The sequence below is a fragment of the Schistocerca gregaria genome, chromosome 7 (assembly GCF_023897955.1).
Source record: "Schistocerca gregaria isolate iqSchGreg1 chromosome 7, iqSchGreg1.2, whole genome shotgun sequence".
Lineage (NCBI taxonomy): Eukaryota > Metazoa > Arthropoda > Insecta > Orthoptera > Acrididae > Schistocerca > Schistocerca gregaria.
The window spans coordinates 307,641,634-307,665,490 of record NC_064926.1 but is presented as its reverse complement, the minus strand read 5'-3'; the positions used below and the strand labels follow the sequence as shown (position 1 = coordinate 307,665,490).

The 23,857-nt window shown below is 44.4% G+C and overlaps 1 protein-coding gene and 1 non-coding gene across 2 annotated transcripts in view; one reads left to right on the top strand and one right to left on the bottom strand.

The window, feature by feature from the left end:
* The window catches only part of LOC126281942 (tyrosine-protein phosphatase non-receptor type 9), a 769,005-nt gene that overhangs the window by 409,402 nt on the left and 335,746 nt on the right, over positions 1-23,857 (top strand). The gene's annotated exons all lie outside the window — the stretch shown is intronic.
* Positions 2,025-2,099, bottom strand: Trnas-cga (transfer RNA serine (anticodon CGA)). The gene has a single exon. It is a non-coding gene; the product is annotated as a tRNA-Ser (tRNA).

Here is a 23,857-nt window from a genome sequence, read left to right as displayed (position 1 = left end):
GCCTTCTTGCCACGATATTTCGGCTGGCAATCTTCCAGCCATCTTCACATGTCCGTCACTGGAGACTGCAAGTTCCCGGAGACAGCTTTATAGCAAAAAATTGGCGCGAAAACGCTCCCGCATTGGCCTCCGTCACAGGAGCGTCCTCTATCGAAATCTACGCCCTCTGGAGCTACTGTTCTATCTGTAGAGCACGCCGGCCGGTGTGGCCGTGCGGTTCTAGGCGCTTCAGTCAGGAGCCGCTAGACCGTTACGGTCGCAGGTTCGAATCCTGCCTCGGGCATGGATGTGTGTGATGTCCTTAGGTTAGTTAGGTTTAAGTAGTTCTAAGTTCTAGGGGACTGATGACCTTAGATGTTAAGTCCCATAGTGCTCAGAGCCATTTGAACCTGTGGCGCGCAGGCGCATGCATAAAGGTGAAAACTACATGTCCACACCCTGTCGGAATACGCGCCCGCTTCGCTAAAAACGGACGTCAGATGTTGCCAGACGTATCATTATCAATAAAACTCGACATGGCTTGGGACCCACTGATCTCTCTAATTTTCTCTGAAAGAAGACATTTTATTGATAATGACACGTCTGCTTTTAGCGACGCAGGCGCGCATTCCGATACGGGGCGGGCATGTAGTTTTCTACATTTACGCATACGCCTGCGCGCCACAGATAGAACAGTAGCTCCAGAGGGCGCGGATTTCGATAGAGGACGCTCCTGTGACGGAGGCCAATGCGCGAGCGTTTTCGCGCCAATTTTTTGCTATAAAGTTGTCTCCGGGAACTTGCAGCCTCCAGTGACGGACACTCACCTGAAGATGGCTGGACGATTGCCAGCCGAAATATCGTGGCAAGAAGTCTACTTGATCCGGCTGCAATCCCGAAATCTCATCGATCAAACGCAGAATTGTTATCAAGTTTTGCACCTTCTTGGATGTGTTATAATTACGTTCAGCATTTCAGCTCACCGCAAGATGTAGGTTGGAGCAGCACCGTAAACATTCCGTATATTATGCAAAGTTTCGCGGCGGGTATCTCATTCAGAAATCGCATTTCATTGTTGGTTGTTTCAGAGAAGACCGTTTTATGATGATATGTTAAAACACGAGTATAGGAAAAAGGTGATGTCCGAATAACTATTTGACACAAACTGATACACCGGATAAAGTTAATCGCATGAAGCAAGAAAAGTGTGTACAAGAAATGTTTTCGCAGTTGCGAATATGGACAATCATCAACTGTATGACGGAATGGTAATGAAAATTGGTGCCTGACCAGGACTCGAACTCGGATTTCCCGCTCATCGCGAGCGGTCACCTTACCATTTGGCTACCCGAGCACGACTCACTGCCAGACCTGAACCTCCAAATGTCGTAAACCATGTGTCTACAACCTGTACTGGTACATCTGGTACATCCATTATGTATAATCCCGTAAAGGTGACACATTTTACTTGAATGTCTCTTGCCCGGTTTCGGCGGATAAATATTGCAGTGCCTGTGTTACTCCGGCTTACGATGTAATGTACGTTCGGAAATGCTTGCATGACCGAAAGTACATCACATCATTATTTGAAATAACACAGTCACTGCAATATCGTTGGTATCGTTACAAAGTGTATGTCAGTGAGAACGACAAAAAAACGATTGTCAGTTTCGCTCACGAAAAAATAAAAATTATTGTGTTACACGAAGAATAATTTAATATTCCCCTTAGTAGCGCAGCTAAAATAAACATGGCTACTCGTATGATGTCTGTGGAAATAAAATAAGTCTTCGCCATTTTGTAGTGGACTAAGATACTTGAAATTCTGATGTGAGTGGGGCCATAGCAGAGACAACTTATTTCAACATGTAAAAAAAGAAGCAGATAAAATACGAAAATCGATATATCAACCGAAGTATAGGTTATCTTAAGCTGTTGCTCTTACATCTAATCGTGAACGCTGCGAAAGAAAAGTTCAGACCATGAATAAACGTTCAGTAACAACAGCTATTGTGAAGTGAAACTTCCAGGCAGATTAAAACTGTGTGCCGGACCGAGACTCGAACTCGGGGCCTTTGCCTTTCGCGGGCAAGCGCTCTACCAACTGAGCTACCCAAGCACGACTCACGCCCCCTCCTCACAGCTTTACTTCTGCCAGTACCTCGTCTCCTACCTTCCAAACTTTAGAGAAGCTCTCCTGCGAACCTTCTGTAAAGTTTGGAAGGTAGGAGACCAGGTACTGGCAGAAGTAAAGCTGTGAGGAGGGGGCGTGAGTCGTGCTTGGGTAGCTCAGTTGGTAGAGCGCTTGCCCGCGAAATTCAAAGGTCCCGAGTTCGAGTCTCGGTCCGGCTCATAGTTTTAATCTTCCAGGAAATTTCATATCAGCGCACACTCCGCTGAAGAGTGAAAATCTCATTCTGGAGCTATTGTGAAATTTGACGACGTTCACTAGCTGATGTCGATGATAGTTATTACCTATTGATCTATCTGGCCAAAAACTGACCACTGCAATGGAAATACGCGTCTAGACTGTGTTTTGTTGATAAATTTATAAAATAAGATCGCTTTTTTCTCCTGGCGTTACAGTCCTGAAAATGATTATTTAGCGTAAACAGATAAAGGAATTAAATAATCAACTTTGTAGCAGCAAGGAATTCATCAGTCTCTGTTTCTGAAGGAACAGAGTCTGGCCAATGTGATTCAGGTTTCCGTGATTACTCTAAACGGTAGAAAGATCTATGATTTTTCAGACCGTTGAAATAAAATATTCTTGTGTATTACTTTATAGAAGGCCAAGATGGCCTCGTTCAAATGGCTCTGAGTACTATGGGACTTAAATTCTGAGGTCATCAGTCCCCTATTACTTAGAACTACTTAAACCTAATTAACCTAAGGACATCACACACACCCATGCCCGAGGCAGGAGTCGAACTTGCGACCGCAGTGGTCGCGCGATTCCAGACTGTAGCGCCTAGAGCCGCTCGTCCGCTCCGGCCGGCGAGAGAAGGACTTGCTTCCGTATTTTTGCCCAAGTACCTTGCGCACAACAACACAGACTTGTACTGGCGTTCGGAGAACCGAGGAAACGGCTTCTACCCTGTGTTTGTTTTTGTCGTCAGTGCCAGAGAAGAGTTTGGCTCGGGACACATTGCGTTCCTTCAGAGCGAGACAGTGTCTTTCACAGGCGCTTACTGAGAAAAACACGTCTTTTGTCGGCTCATTGACTCTCTTCACGGAAATCTGAGATAATGTTGTGGGAGTGTGAAAGAGACTGTTTCCACGAAATCTGGGTACGCGGTCAGGACCTCAGTGCGTCGTACTCGACACGTGAAGGCATCAGCACACATTGAGGAGTATCAGATCTTAGCGAACCTGGTGCCGCTTTCTCTGGAAATATCAAACAGAAGAATTTAGCTGCAAATTCTGGGGTTGTTTTTCAGAAAACAATTATCCTTCGTCCGCACTTGCTGTTTTCCCGTGAGTGTTTTCCCTGTTGAACCCACCTTCCTGACTTTGTCTGCTTATGATGTTACGTACGGCTGCTTCCTTAACAGCAGAGTTTGTGACGTCTCCTGTAGGGTCTTCGTGAATTTAGTATTTTGCAACTTGTTATTGTCTTCCTTGTTTCTCGCTATTGTTTTCGTTTATATTCTGTTTATCGTTCACTCGAATTTGTGCTTGCTGCCATAAGGAATGTCCCATCCGCGTGCATACACAAGGATAATTATTGCTCCTTTATTTTTTATGTTTTATACGACGAAGTCACATGAGCATCGTACAATGCCATAACAGGTTTCAACCAGCCAGCCTTCATCTTCAGACTGACATTAGATCAAAAAAGAAGAGAAAGAAGCAACATCGAATCTATGAAATGTACCAAGTAACTTTCTACGTAATGATTAAAAAATAAAGCTATATCCAACAGCGCATGGTCCAACTGGTGATGTAATATTCTCGATGCGCTAATAAAGGTAATTGTGAGTTGATGTCGATATTTTATAGGCAACGTGAAATTTTTATTCGTGAAACGAGTAACTACTATGGCAAATATCTTAATTAAATTAGTTAGAATAAAAACTGCTGGGCCTTTATTCGTGTTCTGAACGTATCTTTCACAGCAGTCATGATAAGGTGTAAGAACATCTTAACAAAATCTGTTCTGTTTTTGAGTTTTCGTTTTTAGTGTTACTATCATCTTTTTTATATGATGAAATTTATTTGTTCCTGATATAATCCCAACCCGTTTAGGACTTCAAATAATTTATTTACCTACAGAATAACGGATACTTAATGTCGATAATTGTCGTTCCTGTAGCCATGAGATTTTCTTCTTTTTATCTTCATTAGTAGGCGAAATTTTAGAATTTTTCCTCCTGTATCACTACATTATTATTTTTTTTTTTTTTTTTTTTTTTTTTTTTTTTTTTTTTTTTTTTTTTTTTTTTGAGCCGATCTCCGATCATACACCTATTTTCACAGGCGTAACCCCTGTTGGGGAATGCTGTAGAGTAGATCTAGTGTACTTTTTCCTCCTGTATCACTACATTATTTATTTTTTTGAGCCGATCTCCGACCATGCACCTTTTTTACACGCGTAACCCCTGTTGGGGAATGCTATGGAGTAGATCTAGTGTATCAGTCTGTCAAAGCGTTAACACTATTTCGCCATTTACCTTATTGGTCAAAAATTTGAGCGGATCGGAAAACATGAGTCCCTAGAAATTACACAACGGATTTTTGTCCGAGCCTGCGTTCCCAAACGAAGAGTGGGAATGGACAAATACAGCGTAAATTTGACCAGCATGATCTCTAGTTTAGCAAAAAAAGATATAATTCCTTTAAAGTAATATGTGTAGGTGAGAAAATGTTAATTAATTGTTTTGACGGAAAAATGAAATATTTCACCAACAGCTGCTGCTAGCTATGTAAATGAAGTGTCAAAAAAAATATAAAATCACATAGAGTGTCTTTGTACTTCCAGCACGACTGACTTTTAACAACTGGAAATTGGTCTTTGTGACTGAAGCTGGCAGTGGTAATCAAAAAGAAAATTGCAACTGGTGCTGATATTTAATTTCAAATACACTGACGGAAAAAGTATCATAACACCAAAAAGGAGTTGTGTGACATAAACGAAAGTTGGTAGGCGTGTGTCTACATCTGAAACATGATGTAAGATGAAATTTCCCTCCAGTCGCATAAGAGTAGCGCTAGTTGCTATACTACGAGGATAAATCAGGTTTGCTTTAAAAACACGCTGCGACGGTCTTGAACCTTAGTAACCTTTGAGATTAGACGTGGTGAGTAGATTTTAGCCAAGAATACCTTAAAGGAGACAGAGACATCATTGTCATTACCTTACTGAGTTTGAGCAAGGTCGCATAATACGGCAACGAGAAGCTCGATGTTCCTTCTGCGATATTGCAAAAAGACTTGGCAGTAATGTAGCCACTGTACATGATAGCTGGCAGCGGTGGTCACGAGGTCACGAGAACGTACGGTCGCAGGGAGACCGGGCTCTGTGCGGCACTACCGAGAGGGAAGACCATCGTGTTCGACGAATGGCTCTGGCACATCGTACTGCGTCTGCAGCGGCAATTTGAGCAACAGTTGAGACGCCGGCCGGAGTGGTCGAGCGGTTCTCGGCACTTCAGTTTGGTCCCGCGCTACCGCTACGGTCGCAGGTTCGAATCCTGCCTGGGGAATGGGTGTGTGTGACGTCCTTACGTTAATTAGGTTTAAGTAGTTCCAAGTTCTAGGGGACTGATGACCTCAGATGTTAAGTCCATTAGTGCTCAGAGCCATTTGAACCATTTGAACAGTTGACACCACAGTGACATAAAGAACTGCTTCAAATTGGTCACTTCAAGGAAAGCTTCGAACCAGAGCCGCTGTATTCTGATGAACACTGGTTCTGCCTCGATAGCAAATGTTTCAAATGGCTCTCAGCACTATGGGACTTAACATATGAGGTCATCAGTCCCCTAGACATGGAACTACTTAAAGGTAACTAACCTAAGGACATCACACACATCAATGCCCGAGGCAGCATTCGAACCTGCGACCGTAGCAGCAACGCGGTTCCGGACTGAAGCGCCTAGAACCGCTCGGCCATAGCGGCGTCTCGATAGCAGTGATGGCCATGTGCGACTTCAGTGGTGTCAAGCGAAAGCTCTTTGGAGAGCAGGGTGGAAGTCTGTTGCGTTTTCTGATGGACCTGGTTCTGCCTCGGTGCCAGTGTTGCCCGTGGGTTGATTTGTAGGCGGCCAGTTGAAGGCCTGCAACCAACATGTCTCCGGGCTAGACACACTGGACCCACACCTGGAGATATGGTCTGGGGCGCGAATTCGTATGACAGCAGGAGCACTTTCGTGGTTATTTCAAGCACTGTAACTGCAGGTTTGTACGTCAGCCTGGCGATTCGACGTGTGTTGCTGCAATTCACCAAAAGGCATTCCCTGGGGTGTTGCCCAACAGGAAAACGCTCGCCCACTTAACGCTGTTGTAATCCAGTATGCTGTGCAGATTGTAAACATGTTGCCTTGGGCTGCTTGATCACCAGATGTGTCTTGAATCGAGATCATATGCGACGTCATCGGACAACTCCAGCGTCTTCAGGACCAGCATTAACCGTCCCTATGGTGACCGATGTGCCACAGGCACGGAACTCCATCCCACAAACAAACACCCATCATCTGTGCAACAGAATGCATACGCGTTTGCATTCCTGTATTCAACATTCTGGCGGTTACAGCGGTTATTAATAGAGCTGCATTTCACATTTGCAGCGGCTTATCTCGCGCATACATTAATAACGGCCTTGATACGCCTGGGCATTGAATCAAACAGAGCTTGGATGGCGTGTACAGGTACAGCTGCCCATGCAGCTTCAACACGACAACACAGTTCATCAAGAGTAGTGACTGCCGTATTGTGACGAGCCAGTTGCTTGGCCACCATCGACCAGACGTTTTGAATTGGTGAGAGATCTGGAGAATGTGCTGGCCAGGGCAGCAGTCGAACATTTTCTGTATCCAGTGAGGCCCATACAGGACCTGCAACATGCGGTCGTGCATTATCCTGCTGAAATGTGCGGTTTCGCAGCGATCGAATGAAGGGTAGAGCGACGGGTCGTAACACATCTGAAATGTAACTTCCACTGTGCAAAGTTCCGTCAATGCTAACGAGAGGTGACCGAGACAATTAACCAATGGCACCCCATACCATCACGCCAAGCGATACGCCAGTAGGGCGATGACGAATACACGCTTCCAATGTGCGGTCACCGCGATGTCGCCAAAAACGGATGCGACCATCATGATGCTGTAAACAGAACCTGCATTCATCCGAAAAAAAATGACGTTTTGCCATTCGTGCACTCAGGTTCGTCGTTCAGTACACCATCGCCCGCATCTCGTGGTCGTGCGGTAGCGTTCTCGCTTCCCACGCCCGGGTTCCCGGGTTCGATTCCCGGCTGGGTCAGGGATTTTCTATGCCTCGTGATGGCTGGGTGTTGTGTGATGTCCTTAGGTTAGTTAGCTTTAAGTAGTTCTGCGTTCTAGGGGACTGATGACCATCGATGTTAAGTCCCATAGTGCTCAGAGACATTTGAACCATTTTTTTTCAGTATACCATTTCAGGCGCTCCTGTCTGTGATGCAGCGTCAAGGGTAACCGCAGTCATGGTCTCCGAGCTGATAGTCCATGCTGCTGAAAACGTCGTCGAACTGTTCATGCAGATGTTTGTTGTCTTGCAAACATCCCCATCTGTTGAAAACATCCCCATCTGTTGATTCAGGGATCGAGACGTGGCTGCACGATCCGTTACACCCATGCGGATAAGATGCCTGTCATCTCTACTGCTAGTGATACGAGGCCGTTGGGATCCAGCACGGCGTTCCGTATTACCCTCCTGAACCCACCAATTCCATATTCTGCTTACATTCATATGATCTCGACCAACGCGAGCAGAAATGTCGCGATACGATAAACCGCAATCGCGATAGTCTACAATCCGACCTATATCAAAGTCGGAAACGTGATGGTACGCATTTCTCCTCCTTACACGAGGCATCACAACAACGTTTCACCTTGCAACGCCGGTCAACTGGTGTTCGTGTACGATTAATCGGTTGGAAACTTTCCTCATATCAGCACGTTATAGGTGTCGCAACCGGCGCCAACCTTGTTTGAATGCTATGAAAAGCTAATCATTTTCATATCACAGCATCTTTTCCTGTCGGTTAAATTTCGCGTCTGTAGCAGGTAATCTTCGTGGTGTAGCAATTCTAATGGCCGGTAGTGTATAAGATTTAATAACTTGAGGGGTAATTGAGACATATATTGACGTTAAATTACTACATATACGGTAACTCAAAATGTATCTACATTCCTAATACACCATTAGTAATGCACCAGACATTTACTCTTGATTTCACTTCTCCCGAAGTGTGTTGCAGCATTGTACGGGTAAATTTTGCGGTGGCTGCACGAATGCGATGGCGCAGAACTGGTAGATCACGAACTGAGGAATTCATGGTCCAAGAAATCCCTCACTGCGTTTCATGGACGGAATCGTTTTCTGTCGAACGTGGAAATTGTAACTGCCTGCTTGCTTATCGGACTGACGTACAAGGGCTCCGCTGGAAGAACGGACGGTAGCCTGCGGAATTGCTGCTTTGCGTGGTGGCCCAACATCGAAAGCAAACTGTCAGTTTCCTGAAGCCGCTTGTCCCATTTCTTGATTGTGACGTAAGTGAGAACATCGTCAGTTGGTCGCAGTGCATACTCGGGCTGAAAACAATATTGTACCAATATAACAGACTTTATCTCCTCGAGAGAAAGCCCACGTGGCTACTCACGCGGTTTCCGCGAACAAAGCAGCCAAGCGCACGCGCATGTGGAAGCAAGTACCACAAGCAAACACAGAAAACATTTTGAGTTACCATACTTGTAGAAGCAGCACGCCAATAAATATTTCAATTACATCTCAAGTTATTACATTATACACTGAGGTGACAAAGATCACTGGATACCTCCTAATATCGCGTCGGACCTCCATTTCCTCAACGTAGTGGAACAGGTTGACGTGGCATGGATTCAACAGATCGTTGTTAAGTTCCCTGCAGATATACTGGGCCATGCTGCAGCCGTCCATACTTGCGAAAGAGTTGAGGATACAGGAGTTTGTGCACGAAAGGACCTCTCGATTATGTTCCATAAATGATCGATGCGATTCATGTCGGGTGTTCTGGTTGGCCAAATCAATCGCTCAAATTGTTCGTAATGTTCTTCAAACCAATCGCGAACAACTGTGAGGCATGGTGCATTGTCATCTATAAAAATTCCATCGTTATTTTGGAGCGTGAAGTCCGTGAACAGCTGCAAATGGTCTCCAAATTGCCGAACATAACCATTTTCAGTCGATGATCGCTTGAGTTGGACCAGAGAACCCAGTCTATTCCATGTAAACACAGCCCACACCTTTATGGAGCCATCACCAACTTGCACAGTGCTATGTTGAGAAGCTGGGCCCATGGCTTCGTGGGGTCTCCGCCACACTCGAACCTTACTTTCATCTATAATTGAAATCGGGACTGCCGGCCTTTGTGGTCGAGCGGTTCTAGGTGCTTCCGTCCGGAACCACGCGGCTGCTGCAGTCGCAGGTTCTAATCCTGTGTCGGGCATGGATTTGTGTGATGTCCTTAGGTTAGTTAGGTTTACGTAGTTCTAAATATAGGGGCCCGATGACCTCAAATATTAAATCCCATAGTGCTTAGAGACATTTGATATCGGGACTCATCTGACAAGGCCACGGTTTTCCAGTCGCCTGGGGTCCAACCGAATGGTCACAAGCTGAGAGGCGCTGCAGGCGATGTTGTGCTTTTAGATAAGGCACTAGCGTTGGTTATTTGCAGTCTTAGTCCATTAACACCATATTTCGCAGGACTGTCCTAACGGATACGTTCGTTTTCTGAGGTTATTTGACGCGATGCTGCTCGTCTTTTAGCGCTGACAACTCTACGCATACGGCGCTGGTGCTGGTAGTTAAGTGAAAGTCGTCGGCCACTGCGGTGAGAGGTAATGCCTGATATTTGACGCTCTCGGCACACTCTTGACACTGTGGATTTCGGAATATTGAGTTCCCTACGATTTCCGAAAGGGAATGACCCAAGCGTCTAGCTCCAATTATCATTCCATGGTCAACTTATGTTAATTTCCGTCGTGTGATCGTAATCACGCCGAAATCCTTTTCTTATTTATCAACTGAGTACAAATGACAGCTCCGCCAATGCTCTGTCGTTTTTTATCTTACGTATGCGACACTACCTCCATTTGTATATGTACATATCGCTGTCCCATGACTTAAGTTATCTCGGTGTATATTATTATATGTTTAACTGGGACATCTTGTATATGAGGGAAGACAGGTTGCCCCCTAACGCTCGGCAGGTGGCGACATGAATGAAAACGCTACTGCCGATGTGCCTTGTGGAATATGCTTACGCTTGTTTCAGTCGGCTTCCGTCAGTGCAGCTGCGGGGAAAGATTTTATCTTTTTCAGGGAGAAAAATCTATTTTACGATCTAAGCGACAGATAAGTTTGTGTAACAACTGCGACGTCGTGGACCATATTTCCACGTCACCTGTACTGGTCACATGGTATGGTTTGGAACATAAAATGAAGATCCGTACTGAGCACAGGAGGGCAACAATTCGATCTTAAAGTACTACCTGTGAAGGCTTTGTGAAGGGGAGCGCTCCGAAGGGTACGACGGCAGCAATATGTTGAATCCTCACCGTCTCATACCGTGCCCCGGAACTGTAAGACAACATTAGACTACGACAACCACCAGGCGGAAAGGGGGAGTGTATTTCCTGATACGAAACAGTTCCTAACTTGGCCCTCCGCGCTCGGCGTCGTTTATCGCAAATCGTTGTGTGTTCGGCGAGATGGGGAGGGGGCGGTGATGCAGAGGGAGAAAGGGAGGGTAGCAGGATTTAGGAGTTTCGCTGCTAAGATAAGGCCCGTTGCGGCAGCGGGGGCTATGTCGATACTTGCAGGAAGCTGCCCCGCGTCCCCCAATGGGGTGCACCACCTGGCCAAAAGCGGCAAGTACAAGAAACATTGCGAGGAGAGAACGTACTTCGTCGGCGAACGGTGAGACAGTCATGGAACCACACTGTCAGTTACAGTGCTGTCGTGTTAGGAGCGCACCACATATAAATGGCAGCGCAGCTGCGTTGTATACGAGTTACATTCCAAATTTTTCAGCACATAGATCACAAACAAAATTGTGCATATTATTTATTTTAGGCGAGCTGAAAACAAAATTTTTATTTGATACGAACGGTTGACATACAGAAAGACAATTTCACAGATTTCCACACTCAGGTTGCCACATAATCGGGAGATACTTAGTTTCATAAGAGAGAAGAGCTCTTCCGCACAAATGCCGAGAGCGTTAACGCGCTGCTTCCTGGACTCAGATAGGCGCCCCAGCTCCGGATCGAATCCGCCCGGCGGATTAACGACGAGGGCCGGTGTGCCGGCCAATATGGATGTGGTTCTTAGGCGGTTTTCCACATCCCACTAGGTGAATACCGAGCTGGTCCCCACGTTCCGCCTCAGTTACACGACTCGCAGACATTTGAAATACATTCGCACTATTTCATGATTTACACTAGACGCAGACGTCTGGGGTACACTATTTCCGTCCCAGGAGGTATGGGGTGGGGACAAGAAGGGCATCCGTCCACCCCTTCAAAAATTAACCGCGCCAAGTCAGTATTTACAAAGCAGACCCCGCCTGTCGGGATGAATGCTCGGAGAGAGAGAGAGAGAGAGACCCGAGGGAAGCAATGAAGATGTCCTTGGCAGTTTAAACGTGAAAGAATTTGTCTTTAAAATGGGAATTACCTTGCAGGTCGATCAGTTTCATCTGCACGTGCACAGGAGCGCTTTCAGCTGAAATGCTATAGAAACAGCTCGACAATAGATGTATGATTGACAGAGTCCTCAAAACGTTTAGGAAACTATCCGTGTAATTCGTTCAAGGCCAGAATGAATTCTTCAGATCTCGCGTTTTCTTTGATGTCAGTGACATTAGGGAACTGGACAATGTTTGTCAGAATGTGTCCCTTTTATAACTCGATTTTCTGTTCAAAAGCATTCCCATCATGTCATAAAGAGGTTATTTCTCACACTGCTGTGTCTTAATGCGGGCAGTGTGCAGTCAAGTCCACGTAAAATGCGAAGTCTGCAATCCATTTCGGATGGCCTAATTTTCGTTCCTTAACTCCTTTCTCATTCATAAATTCAACGACAGCGAGGTTTGAATTGAAAAATCTTTCCGGGCATCTCCCTTGACTTCGCAGTAGTATATAAAGTCTGCATATGCTTTGTTCAGTTCAGTCGACAACTGTTGCAACTGACAGTGCAATAATGTTTGCGTCGTCATAAGGTTTACTATTCGTACAACCAGTTTCTGCAACTGCTCCATGCCCGCAAATTTATCACAATGTCCTCCTTTATGTACAGAACAGCGAATCCCGTCTGTCACTCGTTGTACTTTTTGGTCTTTTATTGGCAAGTAAACCTTTAAATTTTTTTTGCCTGTTACTGTAACAGTGTTTATGCGTCTCCATGAATACTATTGGGGATTCTTATCATCTCTTCTGTCATTACCATTCATTTTGATGGTTTGTAACTATAGACCGCTAGGTTACCTCCTTTTGTGCAAACAGCCACTGCACCTGTCAAAGTCCTTCCCTTCATACCACGAACAAGTATCGGAGTGTGAACAGCGCTGACACCACGATTCTTCCTTTAGCTGAAGATAGGTGTATCGACCGAAAAATGCCTCACTGCGATGTTAAACGAAATGCCGCGCTGTACTTCAGAGTAGGATTGAGCAAAACCGTGACAGACCAAGTCTTGGTCCGCACGCAGCCCCTACACCCGCCACGCGTGACATTTGGCACGCCGTCGTCGGCCATGGATTATACACTGAAGAGCCGAAGAAACTGGTACACCTTCCTTATATCGTGTAGGGCTCCCGCGAGTTCGCAGAAGTGCTGCAACACGACGTGGCATGGACTCGACTAGTGTCTGAAGTAGTACTGGACGGAACCGACACCAAGAATCCTGCAGGGCTATCCACAAATCAGTAAGAATGCGAGGGGGTGAATATCTCTTCTGAACAGCACGTTGCTAGGCATTGGCCCAGCATTGAAATCTGAAGCAATTTGCGGAAGGGTTGCATTTCTGTCACACTGAATGATTCTCTTCAGTTGTCGCTGGTCCCCTTCTTCCAGGACCTTTTTCAGGCCGCAGTGATATCGGAGATTTGATGTTATATCGGATTCCAGATATTCACGGTACACTCTTGAAATGGTCGTACGTGAAAATCCCCACTTCATCACTACCTCAGAGATGCTCTGTCCCATCACTAGTGCGCCAACTATAACACCACGTTCAAACTCACTTAGATCTTGATAACCTGCCATTATAGCAGAAGTAACCGATCTAATAACTGCGCCAAACGTTGTCTTACGTAGGCGTTGCCGACCGCATCGCCCCATTCTGTCTATTTACATATCTCTGTATTTGAATACGCATGCCTATACCAGCTTCTTTGGCGCAGGGAGTGTAAGATAAGCAACGGCACTTTCAAAATGTTACTGGCCAATATTCGAATCTGTTGCTAAAGAAAATATGCACGTCTTGCAGTACGTTTGTAGTCCATCACACAAATTGTGGTATCTAGAGTCAACCAGCTGGTGGAAAGCACTACAGGCCGAACCAAAGTCTAGCAGCCTGAGGCATTAACAACGAGAGTATAGGGGCAGCTGACAGATAATCATAGCCAAGAATCTGTAGTGAATTCACTTTAACCCTAAGATATATATGTTTAGGTTCTAGTTTTGAGCCTTTTTACGACTATCTTTACTTTTCTCTGATAACTAACGAACTCGGCAGTGCCTTGCAGTTGCTAAATGCAGTTGTATGGGAATTGGATAATTTATATGTCATAATGTGGCGTAACGCTGAAAATTGTGCCAGAATGCAAATTTCGGCCACTTTGAAGCTATGAAATTCGAGATTATAATAAATCGTATACAGTATGAATGAAAGAGACCCCGGTCTTTTCGTTATTATAGTTTCTTACCTTAATCGGTAAAAACGGAACCCTTTTAGGATCACTTTGTTGTCTGTCTGCTGTTCATTAAAAACCTTTTCTATTAGGAACGGGTAGAGGTCTCAGATTTACATTTATGTCACATATTAAGCTCCACGGTGTAAAATTCTAAGTCAGTGCAATCAAAAGGTACGACCATTTGTGCCACATATTTTGATACTCGCAATGTCATTCATCAAAACATTTAGGTTACGTTCAGTTGGCCTAGAATCGTGAAATTTGGCAAGTAGCAAGATTTCACAGTACAGCAATGGAAAAAAATCCGAAAGTCGCTAATTAGTAATTATATCAACTGAAAAATCTTTTTTGTTGTTTGTTATCCAACTGTCTGTGTGTCCTATTAAGACCCCTTTTTCTCAGGAATGGGCAGTCACATAATTATCTTGTCTGTATCGATATCGATAACAGGCAAAAATCGTTGAGATCCTCGATTCATGGTATGCACGATTTGTGTATATACATAACTAAATTTGTACGGAACCCTTAGTGTGCGAGAGCAGTTCGCTCCTGTAGTGATTTTTAAAAATTGTTTTAAGTTTTTCTAACTTTTTGTACGGAATAAAGTTACGAAATTTCGTAATATACAAGATTTTTCGTTTCTTGAATACTGTGTATTGAGAGCATCAACACGTTTCCGCATTTACCAGTTTGTGAAAGGGCAACAGATAATAGATCATGCGAAAACCACTCTGATGGTAAATCAGTTGCAATGTATTTGAGCCTTGTTTATTGTTACAGGAAATGAAACCTTGATTGGGAACTGAAGTGGCGTAAATGAGTTAATAAATCGGTGAGGATTATTTGGATAACATTTGCATTCGGGATATGAGAGGGACTTCTTCAGTTGCTGGACTTGTGAGGACAGAAGTTCGAATGACATTATTTCGCATAGTTTTAATCTGCGAACGGGTAGCATCGCAAAGTACCGGACGATTCAGATTGCGTAATAGTATTCTAATCATAAACCGAAAACTCATAAAGACAACGTTCCCAAATATAAAGATTTTTTGATAAAACCGTCTGCGGGGAAAGAAACAAAATAGCACATTTTTGTGTATAAATGTCTCGTTTAAAATTGTATACATGGAAAAACAATATATGTCGGAGAAAGACTTTGTTTAATAGTTTAAATATCTTCGTATCATAGCTAAAATCGACAGCGAGGAAGAAATCGAAACTGCACATTTTCACAGGACAGCAATGGGTTTTGTTTGTCGCAGTCAGTTTTAACAGAAAACCTGTACATTGTTGTTTAAACAATTATAGGTGTCGGTCTACGTTTCTGCAAAAAAAACGTTAGAAGTGTTTCTCCTTCATATACGATTGGTAGTACAGATATCATTGACAGTAGGTTTTTGTAGGTTTCTTAGATTTAGAGATTAGGTTCAGTTTTCGCACCGGAGACCCAAAAATGAGATGATTCCCGCGGGTATGAAACGTGACAGAAAGTATAGCGTGAAAAATACAGAACATCTGCCTATAATACTTCCTACGCTGATCATATGTCAGGAGATTGTCAAAATACGTGAATACATTACAGTAAACTGGAACTGCAAATATTTACAAAACTAATACACTGTCATAATGAAACATTGTTATGCACTTTTAATAAATTTATCATATACAAAATAGCTAATCCTGACGGTTGTGATCAAAAGCTGTCAAAACTGCAGTCTAACAGACATTTTTACTTAAGCTGGTTTAACAGGCCCCGTTAAGATATTCATCTGTAGAGTAGAAGAAGTTGCCTATTAAAAAGTCTTTCTTAAAGCGTACTTTATCTGAAAGCAAGTTTTTAATGGTTGTTGGCAGTTTATTGAAATTGTGTGTACCTGAATATTGAACCCCTCGTTGAACCAAGGCAAGTGATTTTAGGTCTTTATGTATGTGTTCTTATTTCTAGTATTGATATCATGTATTTAACTATCGGCTGGAAATAGAGATATATTACTTGCAACAAATTTCATTAAGGAATAAATATAGTGAGAAGCAGTGGTTATAATTCAATGTTCCTTGACCAGCTTCTACATGATGCTCTTGAATTTACACCATAAATGTTTCCTATTACGCTAAAACTTTTTGCTCGATTTGATGAGTTACCCCCAGAATATGATCCCATATGACATGACAGAACGAAACTAAGCAGATTATACAAGATTTTTTATATCTATATCTCCTACACTGCACTGCAAATAAAGACTTGTTTACACATTTCAGCAATTCTGTGGTATGTCCTTCCCAACTGAATGTATTATTGAGGTGTAATACTAGAAATTTAACGCTATCAACCTCTTCGATCTGCCTGTCTTCATAATTGATACACATGATGCAAGGAAATCTCCCACAGATTCTGAACTGCATGTAGTGGGTCTTTTCAAAGTTTAATGACAGTGAATTCGCTTTCAACCGTTTATAAATGTCAGTTAAAATTTGTTGAAGCTACTATTTCTAAATCTTTACTTTACTTGCTACTTATTGTATTGTTTGTATCATTTGCAAAATAAACTTAGAATCTGGCAATGTGACAGACGAGAAAAAGCAACGGACCCAAGATGGAACCTTGAAGAACACCAAATGTAATTAATTCCCAGTGAGATGAATACTGACTGATTAGTGCACAGGTAATTCGCAACGACGCCCTTTGTTTCCTGTTAGTTAGATAAGACTCAAACCATTTCGCAAAATAGCCGTTGACACCATAATACCCTAATATACTTAAGAGAATGCTGTGATGCACATAGTCAAAGGCTTTTGACAGATCGCAGAAAATGCCTTTAGCCTGTACCTTATTGTCTAATGAATTAAGTACATTCTCACTGTAAGTGTAAGTAGCTTTCTCTCTATTAGAACTGTTAAGAAACTCAAACTGAGACTTGGACAATATATTATTTGCAGTTAAATGCTTACGGAGACGCTTGAACACAACCTTTTCAAATATGTTTGAAAAAGGCGGCAAAAGTGAAATTGGTCGATAGTTTGATGGTATCTCTTTATTCCCCTTCTTGTAAAGAGGCTTAAATTCAGCGTATTTTAGCCAATCCGGAAATGTTCCGCTGAGAAGAGATTGATTACACAAATAACTTAAGATGGATGTGAAGTCGCGTAAGCACTCTTACTGTAGCTTCCGTTGCCAGAGCGTTTCACTATTCCGTATATCTCATCACCATCAACGGGACACTACATTACTCTCTAAAGGCTATTGACGTTAGACTCCACACTAAAAGTGTGTACATTATTACCTACACTCCCTCTTCGCGAAGCTTTCCAACTGCGAATCTGTATGTACTACGGAAACCACAGCGCGTGCCAGAGGGTTACTCCTACTGATGTTTGGAAGTTTTTATCGTATTCCATTCGCACCGGCCTGTGAGTCCGAGCGTTTCTAGGCGCTTCAGTGTGGAACCGCGCGACCGCTACGGTCGCAGGTTCGAATGCTGCCTCGGGCATGGATGTGGGTGATGTCCTTGGGTTGGTTAGGTTTAAGTAGTTCTAAGTTATAGGGAACTGATGAGCTCAGATGTTTAGTCCCATAGTGCTCAGAGCTATCTGAACCATTCGTATTCGATTCGCGTATGCAGTGAGGGAAAATAAGTATATTGGCCTTGATAGCTGTTTAAATATTTCTTGTCTTAGTGTCGTCGATCCTACATGGGATCTCGATGGAGGCAGGTGAAATACTGCTCAATCTTCTTGGAATACCGCCTTCCAAAGTTAACAAAACATGGTCCCACTTGAACAACGTCGTATAGCTTCCAAATATTGCTGTTTAAGTTCTTCTAACATCTCTAATAAAACTACATAACGACTGTACCTGTCTGTTTCGATCCTAGCAACATGTCCACGAGTTCGTTTCGTATTTTCTGTAGTACCTACCTGATAAGTCCTGCAACAGCTATGACTGTTCTCTAGAACTGGTTGCAATTGCTCTCTTATGCGGATCTATGTAAAAATGCACTGCACTTTACGAAAATTCTCCCTTAAAATCTGAGTCTGTCATTCGCACTCCCTCCTGCTGATGTCAAGTGTTACCCATAGATAACAAGCGGCCAAACTTGTCGATCAGTCTCACAGCAAGCAACGCAATGCTGTCATACTTCAGTTCCTTTATTCGCAGGTGAAAATATTTAGACCGGAAACGGCTGGTTTTTTTAGTGCCGAAATTGTTGCCCGTGAAATTAGCAGAGGGAAATGCAATTACGTGTTCTACGAAAGCTTGTCCCATAACGCATCATTCTCTAGAGTTCACGGAACTACTTACCGTCGATTGTAGTTCGCTGAAGAGCCTCGCCGCTGATAGCGACTTTCGTGGCGGCGTAAGAAAGTGTGCCGAAGGGCAATGTCGCCCTTCCAAGAACTCATGTCAATTTGGACTGCCTCGCCTCGCGAGCGCTCTCCAGCCACGCGAGACTTGTAAACGCTCTTCCAGGAAGCGCACTCTCGCGTTACGTGCAGCCTGCTGCAGCCCCATGTTTCGCGTCGTTCGGTCCCTTTCTTGTGCCACACTCAGGCATCCTGTGCAAAATGCAATTAGCGAGCGTTGTTGACTCAACCGGCAGCGGCCTTTGTTTCACAGCAATTAAGGAAGATCCGACCACGAGCGCTGTACCTTCTGATCCGCCAGTGTCTCGTTGTTTTGACCTAAAATGCGAATCTACACCAGTAGATTCTCAGATTCATAATTCCTGTGGATACACACCAAATAAGAAAAGAAGTGAAACAGAACGGGACGGGGAAACGAGCATACTAGTTGAGAGGTTATGTGATGTTATTTCAGTGTCTGCAAAATCGACTCAAATTTACGAAGAATTTGGCAGTACTTGTCCACTTACCAGCAAGGCGTGAACCTCCTTGCCTGGATGCATGAACTGGTTGGTGATGGTGTCACGAAGCCGTCGTACAGCCTCTCACGACTGTTGTAACTGGTCCTTGATACCAGGCATATTGACATTGGGACGGAGTTGACGTCCGATTTGGTACCACACGCGGCTGGTCCCGGCGGAGGTTAGAGTCCTCACTCGGGCATGGGTGTGTGTGTTTGTCCTTAGGATAATTTAGGATAAGAAGTGTGTCAGCTTGGGGTCTGATGACCTTAGCAGTTAAGTCACATAAGATTCCACACACATTTGGACATTTTGGTCCCACACTTGTTCTATCGGAGACAGATCTGGGGAGCTTGCTGGTCATGGGAAAACCTCAACAATACACAAACAGTTCATAGAGAGACATGCCATGTGTGGACGAGCTCCCTTCTGTTTAAAAATGGCACTAGAGAACTGTCAGATGAGACGCAGGATGCCAGTAACCTAGTACTTTGCGCGGTCCTTCAGCCGGAGATTCGAGTCCTCCCTCGGGCGTGTGTGTGTGTGTGTGTGTGTGTGTGTGTGTGTGTGTGTGTGTGTGAGAGAGAGAGAGAGAGAGAGAGAGAGAGAGAGAGAGAGAGAGAGAGAGTGTGTGTTCATCTTAGCATAAGTTAGTTGAAGTAGTATGTAAGTCTAGGGACCGCTGACCTCAGCAGTTTGGTCCCTTAGAAATTCACACGCTTAACGTAGTACTGCCATGTCGAAATTCCCTCCATTACTACCATCAATGACCTGAAGTCATCTCTGATGGCTGTCCACACCATGACACCAGGACCAGTGCTCGGACTTTCTAAAACATGGCAAGATTGGAGCTTGTTTCAAGGCCGCCGCTATACTCACCGACGATGGTAGTTCGTGGTAGCACAGGACCGCAGTTCATCGCTGAACACAATGCGACGCCCTTCATCAACAGTCCATGCTTTGAGATAACGGCACCATATCAAGATTTGTTTTGTGGCATTAATGGCCGCGTGCTCATGGGGCGTTAATTTTCTACTCTTGCCAGCTTCTAGTCTACGACCGATGTTGCAGGATGACGCAGAATGTTTTACTGAGTTCTTTACTTGTCCTCGGATGTGAAGGGGTTACGACATGCTTAGTGCACAATGCGGGGGTCCTCCATTGTTGTAGTGGAACGTAATTGACTGAAACCTTGACGACGAATATGCCTGCCCTCACGTTCTCATGCAGTCTAACATCGGACCACTGTCAATTCCGAATGTCCCATAAATTTGGATATTGCACGATTCAACCGTCCGGCCACTTGGATACCCAAGCTAAGTTCTCTGCGAAACTCTGCCAGGTACTGACAGCACTGTGTGACACAAGTATTTGTCATCTCCGTCTACTTGACAGTGATCCGTCGACATGCAACACTGTTCATGCACGTTATAAACCCTACCAGGCCTGGTAGCACAGCTAAGCACGAACAACATTAATACTCTCTGGTGGCCGCTATACCTTTCACAGAGAATAGCAGTTTTGATCGTTTATGAACCTTGTGCCTGGAGCGTACGTGTACCAAGTTACGCTACTGACCATTAAAATTGCTGCACCACGAAGATGATGTGCTACAGACGCGAAATTTAAATGACAGGAAAAACATGCTCTGATATGCAAATGATTAGCTTTTCAGAGCATTCACACAAGGCTGGCGCCGGTGGCGACACCTACAACGTGCTGACATGAGCAAAGTTTCAAACCGATTTCTCATGAATTTACCGGCGTTGCCGCATGAAACTTTGTTGTGATGCCTCGTGTAAGGAGGAGAAATGCGTACCATCACGTTTCCGACCTTGATAAAGGTCGGATTGCAACATATCGTGAATGCGGTTTATCGTATCGCGACATTCCTGCTCGCGTTGGTCGAGATCCCATGACTGTTAGCAGAATATGGAATCGGTGGGTTTAGGAGGGTACCACGGAACGCTGTACTGGATCCTAACGGCCTCGTATCACTAGCAGTCGAGATGACAGGCATCTTATACGCATGGCTGTAACGGATCGTGCAGCCACGTCTCGATCCCTGAGTCAACAGATGGGGGCGTTTGCAAGAAACAACCGTCTGCACGAACAGTTCGATGACGTTTATAGCAGCATGTACTATCAGCTCGGAGACCATAGCTGCGGTTACCCTTGACGCTGCATCGCAGACAGGAGCGCCTGAGATGGTGTACTGATCGACGAACCTGGGTGCACGAGTGGTAAAACGTCATTTTTTCGGATGAATCCAGGTTCTGTTTACAGCATCATGATGGTCGCATCCGTGTTTGGCGACATCGCGGTGAACGCACATTGGAAGCGTGTATTCGTCATCGCCATACTGGCGTATCACCCGGCATGACGGTATGGGGTGCCATTAGTTACACGTCTCGGTCACCTCTTGTTCGCATTGACGGAACTTTGAACTGTGGACGTTACATTTCAGATGTGTTACGACCCGTGGCCTTACCCTTCATTCGATCCCTGCGAAACCCTACATTTCAGCAGGATAACGCCCGACCGTATTTTGCAGGTCCTGTACGGGCCTTTCTGGGTACAGAAAATGTTCGACTGCTGCCCTGGCCGGCACATTCTCCAGATCTCTCATCAATTGAAAACGTCTGGTCAATGGTGGCGGGCAACTGGCTCGTCACAATACGCCAGTCACTACTCCTGATGAAATGTGGTATCGTGCTGAAGCAGCATGGGCAGCTGTACCTGTATACGCCATCTAAGCTCTGTTTGACTTAATACCCAGGAGTATCAAGGCCGTTATTATGGCCAGAGATGGTTGTTGTGGGTACTGATTCCTTAGGATCTATGCACCCAAATTGCCGAAAATGTAATCACATGTTAGTTCTAGTATAATATATTTGTCCAATGAATACCCGTTTATCATTTGCATTTCTTCTTGGTGTAGTAATTTGAATGGCCCGTAGTGTACATAGACATGCGACCGTGCCGCCTGGGTGATTTACATGTCTTAAGTGATTTGGAATAATTGAAGAATAGAGGAAATTTTGCGCAATGGTGGTTTGTTACCATTCAGCGCAAAGCGAAAACATATTGGTCTACTTAAACACGGTGTCATCAATGTTACCACCATACTGAACTGAGACTGTTGCTCCTTTTACTCCACCGGTATCTGACCTAACTCACAGAAAACGCTCCACAGCTGTCAACAACAGCCTACCTTTATCTGAGGTGGCCATTTTTTTTTTTTTCCTACGGTGGCTAGTGACAGAGATTCGGTGCACCTACTTGCCCTAGGCGCAAGCTGCACTTAACAGGCGGAAAAATGAGCAATGATCAACAACATTACGATGCAGAAGGTAATGGAGGCCACTGAACTGAAGACACGGAATGTCTATTCATCGGACATCCGGTGTGTAATTGAAAAAATGTCTTGATGGTGTCTCCATTGACAAAAAATACCAAATTTATTCTCCCGTTAGTATATTCGGGTGCCGACTGCCAAGGTTGGTGGGGGTGGGGAGGGGGTAACTCGAGGAAAATATTGAATAACCAACTAAAAGTTGACATTCTACGAATAGGAGCGTGGATTGTCAGAAGATTAAAAGTGAGAGGGAAGCTATAAAATCTGAAAAGAGAAATGGAAAGGCCAATTTAGAAATAGTATGGATCAGTGAAGTGAAATGGAAAGAAGATAGCTGTTTCGGATCACATAAATGTAGGGTAATGTCAACAGTAGGAGAAAATGGTGTAACTGGAGCAAAATTTGTTAAGAGTAGGACATTAGGGCACAGAGTCAGTTACAGCGAACAGGTCGGTGATAAGGTTGTTCTTATCAGAATCAGGAGGAAACCAGCCCCAACAACAGTAGTTCAGGTGCGCACGCCAACATCACAAGAATAATATGAAGAGACTAGAAAGTATAGGAGGATGTCAAACGGATAATTCAGTACCCAAAAGGAAATGATAGTTTACTAACCGTGGGGGTTTGGAGCGAGATGGTAGGGGAAGCTTCAAATGGCTCAGAGCACTATGGGACTTAACATCTGGGATCATCGGTCCCCTAGAACTTAGAACTACTTAAACCTAACTAACCTAAGGACATCACACACATCCATGCCCGAGGCAGGATTCGAGCCTGCGACCGTAGCGGTCGCGCGATTTCAGACTGAAGCGCCTAGAACGGTTCGGGCACGCAGGGTAGCGGAAGGAGTCATGGGAGAATATGGGCTTGGTCATAGGAATGAGAGAGGATAAAGACTGAGGTCTCCATTAAATTTGAACTAGTGACAGCGACTGCACTGTTCAAAAATCATAAGAGGAGAAGACATTCTTTGAAAGTGCCGGAGATACGAGTAGATTCCAGCTGGATTACATTTCTACATCTACATGACTACTCTGCAATTCACATTTAAGTCCTTGGCAGAGGGTTCATCGAACCACAATCATACTATCTCTCTACTATTCCACTCCAGAACAGCGAGCGGGAAAAACGAACACCTAAACCTTTCTGTTCGAGCTCTGATTTCTCTTATTTTATTTTGATGATCATTCCTACCTATGTAGGTTGGGCTCAACAAAATATTTTAGCATTCGGAAGAGAAAGTTGGTGACTGAAATTTCGTAAAAAGGTCTCGCCGCGACGAAAAACGTCTATGCTGTAATGACTTCCATCCCAACTCGTGTATCATATCTGCCACACTCTCTCCCCTATAATGCGATAATACAAAACGAGCTGCCCTTTTTTGCACCGTTTCGATGTCCTCCGTCAATCCCACCTGGTAAGGATCCCACACCGCGCAGCAATATTCTAACAGAGGACGAACGAGTGTAGTGTAAGCTGTCTCTTTAGTGGACTTGTTGC